Below are 7,401 nucleotides of genomic sequence, written 5' to 3'. Positions count from 1 at the left end.
TGCCACAAACAAAACACTTCTTCGACGATGTCTACCGAAATAGACAAAGGTGAATGGCGCAGACACCTCCACTCACATAACTTTGACGAGGGAATCTTATTGCAGTCTAATCCCATTTTCCTAAATGAACGGTTGTGTCAGACTAGTCATATATCCCTCGCGGAAACCTACCCTATACCTGAAGTTCTTCTGCAAAAGCAGACCAGGGTGCATGCCCCCTGGGTTTCAGTCATATCCTCCGAATCACTCGCGCTCATCAGGAGGATGGACTGGGGATTGATGAGACATTCCTTGCGTGAAAATACCATTCAGGGATGGTATATGACTATTTGCTATGCGTGAACTGGGGAATGAAAGTTGGTCTACGAGCTTGACCACTCTTCCTTCGTGCGGAAAACACATTACTCTAAAGAGTGAGGAGACAATGGCTCCCATGCAATAAATATAGTCTCGTCCAAGGAGTAGATTATAATCCAGGGGTCCTTGGACTACCATTACGTTCATGTGAACGATTTTCCCTCTCAATGTTATGGGCACATTGGGAAGGATCCCTAACGGTCGACTGGTTCCTTTGTCAAAGCCTATTAGATTTCTCATTTCAGGCAAAAGTGATGGCGAACCAAGCGCTTTCAAAGCAGTTGAGGAAAGGATACTCATAGAAGCCCCTTCATTTATGATGGTACCAACCATGACCATTCTATATACTTGAGCAATGATTCGGAATGGTACACTAGCCGGTAAACGGGTCTGCCTAGTAGATTCCAGTCAAAGGAAACAACCAGGTTGCTTGGAGGTGGGACCGAATAGACGGTCGGGTTCAACTCTGACAAACTTCCTTCCTGCGGTAAAGGAACGGGTAAGTTGCCCCCATGTTCATCAGAGTCTATGCTTACGAAAATAATTTGGACGGTGTCATCCTTGTTCTCTTCGGTGACTGTATCATCTGAAGATGGAACCTCTGAAGGCAAGACCGGGTCAACTGCCACTTCGACCTTTTGACTTTCGTCTGGTATGGATTCAGATGGTTTATCTTCAATGATAGATGCTTCGGCCGACCACAAGGGCGTGTCAACCGGATTTTCAACTGGTGACGGACTCGGAAAGAGTTTCTTATATCCAGGAGGAAGCCGTAACGGTGAAACCGGACGGTCGTTCAAAAATATTTTAGCCTCATCTAAGAAGGGACAACGGTGGACGGCGTGATCGCCTTCACACAGTTTACAAGGAAATTTACATCTTCGTTTTTGTCCAGGGGCTTCACTTTCACTAGTTGACGGTGTATTTTCAACATGATCATCAGAGGTTGACGACACCGGGTTGTGCAAACGAGGAGACCAGTCCCTTAAGATCCGAGGGATGCAAGGACAATCTCGATGATAATGGTCGTCTTTGCAAATGACACATGGCGATTTAGGCTTGGTCAGTGCAATGTGTGGATTTTCGCTAGATGATGCTTGGTTGCCCCTTTTCACCTTTGGCTCCTTCTTCTTCTTTTCCTTCTTCTTCTCAGGTACTTGATTTTTGGCTTTACCAGCTTCATCAAGCGAAGAGGAAGGAGGAGAGGAAGAATTGGATGAAGTAGAGGGTTGGGGGGTAACTCTGGAATCGTTTAGTTGCTAACTCAATTGTTCAGGAATCGCGGTGTTCTGAACGACGGAGGTTGAGAAAAGCCATACGGGCAAACCAATTGTCAATCCTGGAAGTGACAATGTGGCCATATGGGGTGCACCAACATCTCCCCAAGAGGAGAAGGGACTAGGATTTCCTCCAAGGGGAACTCCTTGGTTGGTGGACTCCATTTTCCTCAACCTAAGACCAACGTAGGAAAGGTGATAATTATTCGTTTAAAATAAATTTTAGACGCTTTGACACAACTTGTTTTTTCAATTTTTAAGAGACGAGAAAAAACAAAAGATGACTCTAGTCGCCTTCGATTTTTAATGAGCCTGAAGTGACAAGTGCTCAGGTGGACCTCTTCCGTTAAGGAGTCTGAAAAGGAACGAAAGGGACTGCTCTGGAAATCTAGACAGAGGGATTACCAAACCAATCGCAAAACTGCAGAATACTTTTTACGGTACGGCAGTCAATCTTCCTGAATGCTGTGTTTAGTGCATTGCGATCGATAGGGCGGCAGACACGACTTCCTATGGATAAAGGATTAATCCTATTGTGGTCTCCCAAAATATACTCACCGGTACGTGGGAGCACAAGTCCGTATTGGCACTTATCGTCTCAAAGTGGAGGAATCACCCAACCAATAGTGAAAACAACAGTTACCAGGCTTTACGACGCCGGAATATGTCTCTAGCCTAGACTTCTAGATGTTGTGCGTTAGGTTACAAAGCATTTTTAGATTCATTAAATTTATTTTATAGTTGATCTTGCTTAAGAAATTTGCCTTTAAGGTTCACCGCGTGATGTAGATGTACAATTCCTAAAATGCAATCTAAGATGATAAACAGTCGTTTAATCTTCTTTCTGCAATGAAAATCCTAGCTACTAAGGAAAGAGAGATGGTGTTCTTTCAACAAAGAGCATAGAGCACACACTATGTGCACTGTCCTAAATCAAACCAACAAACAGTCTAAATGAAAATTCATGTGCATGTATTTGTTTTCAGCCTTCTTAATGTGTGAATGATAAAAAGAAAGCTAAGCGCAAATCTGAATTATTTTCCAAAGCGACAATTACTAACAAGTTTCTTTTCAAAACAAAATGAGGACAATGACAACACTTTGCGATTTGGAATTGAAAACTTGCTTTCGACGCTAGAAAAACTACTAATTCAGATCAAATACAAGAGTAACAGTGTAATCGACTATCAATAACAATCAGATTCTCTTCTATGACTAAAAACGACACTTGCGACACTTTCAAATCAAGAAACGATAGTACAATTATGCTACTTCTTGGTAAAGGAGAACTGAAAATGACTCAAAAAATACATAAAAACATTTACAGTTCTTTGCACAATGGAGCCAGAATAACAGCAAGGAAAGGGGTTTCAAACAGAGTTGTACTGACTACAGGCAGCAAAACTACTAAATAGAGCTGAAAAGAGTGAACACAGAAACCAAAATTTAGGAACAAGGCCTTGTCTGATCAGCGCACCTGTAACACAGTGAAACTAAAATGCAACGCACCTACTACACTCGGGAAGTGTGTTGCATTTGAAGTTCACAGAACAGACAATGCGCTGGACAAGGGATGAGACTTTGATTGGGTTCCGGGTCACAGTTTGCAGTTCAGTTTGAGGATTTTGGCCGAGCAAGTGGTAATCAGTAAATAAATCACAGGGGTAGATCTAAGGAGGTTACTAGAACCACCACGAGGGCAATTAGAGAGCTTGTAAATCAATTCTTTAATTCATAAACAAAACCCAGAGATTGACTGAAGTAGCGTTGATCTACTTTGCACTTGCATAGCAAATGTTGTTCGAAGGCTAGCTGGCTTGACTTCAGGCTCTGTCTGTAAGTTTATAAAGTAAAGAAATGTAGATGAACAAACAATCTACTCGCTCCCCAGTGGAGTCGCCATTTTGTTATGGGGAATAGTGTCTATGCAGAGATGCTAATCCCACTAAGGCTGGTAGGTACCTTAGAAACAAACAAACTAAAACTACTTTCGTTTTCCTTTGTTAAACAGACATGGATAGGAAAACAATGTGAAAGATAAAACATGTGAGTTCAATTTTTTATTAACAATAGATGTACATTTATAGTACAAATATGTGACTCTTGGGTTTCAGATCCCAAGGTCTCTTGGACTGCTTAGTCTTTTCGGCTTCCACACTAACCCTTTAGGATTAGGTGTCCAACATTCCCCCCCTTAATCCGAAGGGTTATGTATGAGTCCAAGAAGAGAGATGTAATACAAAATGTGCAAAAATGCATGGCAGCACTAGGCTGAATGTGCTCTATGAAATGTTGGTAAAAAAGGGCGGTGGTTTAAGGATGACCACCAACACTGGAACGCTTAGTGCAGTTCCCGGAACTCTTCCAAAACTGGCAAGAAACTGTAGTTTTCTGCTAGAGGAAGTGTTCTCAATCTGTGATGGTTTAAGGATGACCAACAACTCTGGAATGCTTAATGCAATTCCTGAACTCTTCCAAAACTGGCAAGAAGCTGGAGTCTTCTGCTAGAGGAAGTGTTCTTAATCTGTGATGGTTTAAGGATGACCAACAACTCTGGAATGCTTAATGCAATTCCTGGAACTCTTCCAAAACTGGCAAGAAACTGAAATTTTCTGCTAGAGGAAGTGTTCTCAATCTGTTCACGGGCATCTTTGTCTCTGGCTGCAACTCTGAAACTGGTGTGGCAGGTTGTGGCTCAGGCTCGCTTGATGTGACTTTGAAGCTTGTAGATGACCATCATTTCCCCCCCTGTCAGATACAAGGTGAGAAGATGGAGAAAACTCAACTGCAAGACTGTTTAATACTCTGGAACAAGTTCTAACATGCGTTTGGAATATCTTCTTGGCTGTTGATGCCCATTGCCAAGAAGTGATCCATCCAAGATGAATCTTTGTTCTTGCAGGACGTTTGTTTTTGAAGCATCTATGTGAATAATGGCTGGTTTTATGACAGTGCTTACATGGATGAAGATCAAAACAGTGATCTTTCAAATGGCCAACTCGGTCACAGTGTTGGCATTTTACAATCTGTTGTTTTTGTTGTTGTTGTTGCTGTGGAAGAGGGGCAGAATCTGGAACGGTTGGAGGTGAACTGTTATGAGGAGCAAGTGAACTGTCATAAATGAATCCAGCACTCTGAAACTGAATCGGCTTGGCATAGTCTGGAATATGAAAGGACAAGTCCTTGTCATATCCAAGACCAGTTCTGTGCTTATTGTGGACAAGATGTTCCCAAGGTCTGACGATGGGCTTGGGAAGTGCACACTGAGTTTCTGCATCTGCATGTACACTTGCTGCTTTATTGGGTACTGGATCTGAATGAACTTGAACAATATTGACTTGCTGTTTATGGGAGTCTGCTTCATTGTTCTGAACAGAAACAGGTTCAGAATGACTCCTTCGTTTTAATTCTTCTTGCTGCAATTGTGATTCAAGCTGCAAAAACTCTATATTTTCTTGTGCATATTGCAGACATGTCTGAATGTCACAAAGAGTGTCTTTGCTAACATTTACCTTCCCACCAATAGTGGAGTGTATTAGTGTATTCAGTAACTCTAATACATCATGAAATCTAGCCATTGTCTCAAAAAAATTAACACTCAGCAAGTCTAGACAAACCCCAGCTATTGAAGATTTCAAAAAATTAAGAATATCAGTTTGAAAAAGGCACTCAACTAATTCCAGCTAAGAATTTAGCCAATCACTAACAGATTTGTGTCCAGCAAGAATGAGAGGCTCAAAGTCCTTCTTTTATAGTATCAGCAGCAAGCTTTTGGAGCAAGAAATATGTGTATATCAGAGACCCCGACTTCAGCAAATAACCCAGATTTAAGAGGCAGCTCGAATAGGCATTTCATAGGGTAGTTTGACCTCCACTAATCAGCAACAATCCTTCACTAACTTGTTACCAGTATGCACAGAGAATATTAAGGAGGATAGAGGAACCTGGTGTGTTTTTTTTTTTTCTTTTTTATATATGGCACAGATAGAGCTTAAGAAGGCTATGTGGGTTTCTCACGTCCTTCGTATCAGCGTAGCACAGTCCGAATACATGAATGAGATGAGGCAACGCATTACAGTTCGTTCATGCAACCCCGTGGATTGGACTGGTGAATGCAAGTATTTGTTAGAAGAAATCTCAAAAATGAAAACCCATGCTTAGAGTTAGTGGGTTCCGATTTCTTTGGAGTGAGTGCGTGGCAACATGCAAACCCAATCTTCTGCACAATTTCACCTTTAGGAGGTGCTGTCGTTTGGAGCTCGGAGGGAGCGCAATGGACTGTCTTTGATGCAATGGACTCTCTGGTTTGTATTGGCCGGGGAGTGACAGGATGGAAATACTGAGCTCTAGCCGAAGGGGTTATGCAGGGGAGGACTCTCCTGCCTCCGCCATTGGCAGCGGAAGTGCGTCGAAATACAAATCTAGGCTCGATAACAGATCCAGCAAGCTTTCATTCTACCAGTCGGCTCCTCCCCTCGAAGTATCCCTCGAAGATTTTGAATTATTTGCCGTGGATCGTCTCAGAGTTCTTAAGGGTCTCGAAGATGCGTTGTCACGTGGCAAAAAATCAGAAGAACTGGAAAGCTTGGTGAGCGAGTTGTGGAGAAAGCACATGCGGACTCCAAATGCAGCTGACATGATCAATAAAGATATTATATCCCATTTTGTGTTGCGCTTGGTATACTGCAGAACGGAAGAGCTTCGGAGATGGTTCCTGCAGATGGAGACTACTCTTTTCCGTCATCGTTTTCGTCTGGAACCCCCAGATGCCCAGAGGATGTTCATGGAGGAATGTAAGCTTCCCTACAGAGCAATTACAAATCCAGAGTTTGAGACGGTGAAAGACAAGTTGGGTCAAGTTGCACGCTCACTTAACCAACCTCTTCCTAATGCGGAGAGCATCTTTTATAAGGTTCCCTTTGAGGAAGTTCCTGAGCTTGTTTCTGGTCGTCGAGTATTCTTGCAAAATGGTTATGCATTTGTTCCCATGAACCAGCTTGCAGCAATTGTGGTTGGTCAGTTCAGAAGCCGTTTATCAAAAACACTTGTTCTAACAAACAGAAAATGGACTTCGACGATTGCTGAAAAAGATTCAACAGAAAAATGTACTGTCACTCCTAGCCGAGAGCGGAGGCGAAGCAACGGCACCGCCTGTTGAAGAAATGGAGACCTTATTAGAATCCGGCGGACACGGGCACGGATTAGGACCGTCGTCGGATGAAGAATTGATCGTCGTCCTAGTTGCAACAGGTTCAGTATTATTCACTGTAACTCTCGCACTTTCTTCAGCCAAAGCATCACAGAAGGCCCTGTGTGTTATAAAACTATCTCTCCTGAAAAAGAGAGTACTGCAATCGCAGCGATATTCTCTGGTGCCACAGGTCTTGGAATGGGCCTTCCAGTCGGACTGAACCGCATAACGCTTAGAACACTTGTCGCACTTCCATTTCTTCTCGCCGTGCTTCCGACAGAAGTGTTTCTTGATGCCCGTAAGGTCGCCCAACGCCCATCATTTCTAAAAGGTAACGGGCCACCTCATAATTCTCAGGACAATCCTCATGCTCCACATGGAATTGTAGCAGACCACAGGTAATGGCAGGCACTCAACGCATTCAAACAGGTGGTCAGACAGTGCAACAGAAGAGCAGGAGAATAATGTCGGACCAGCGTTCAAATGTCAGGTTTGTATGGAGCATAGCGCAGGGAATATAAATAGAATATGGCAGAAAACGGTTATAGAAAGTGCACAGAGCGTAGGAAAGAATAT

The 7,401-nt window shown here is 43.0% G+C and overlaps 1 pseudogene; it reads left to right on the top strand.

Moving 5' to 3' along the window:
• The first annotated feature begins 5,935 nt into the window (after positions 1–5,935).
• LOC149157715 (putative DNA primase large subunit pseudogene) lies at positions 5,936–6,792 on the top strand (annotated as a pseudogene).
• The last annotated feature ends 609 nt before the right edge of the window (positions 6,793–7,401 follow it).

This window comes from Pinus tabuliformis, chromosome 5_2, assembly GCF_031772625.1.
Source record: "Pinus tabuliformis cultivar Carrire ecotype Pingquan chromosome 5_2, CPIR1, whole genome shotgun sequence".
Lineage (NCBI taxonomy): Eukaryota > Viridiplantae > Streptophyta > Pinopsida > Pinales > Pinaceae > Pinus > Pinus tabuliformis.
This window is presented reverse-complemented; position numbering and strand designations above follow the sequence as displayed.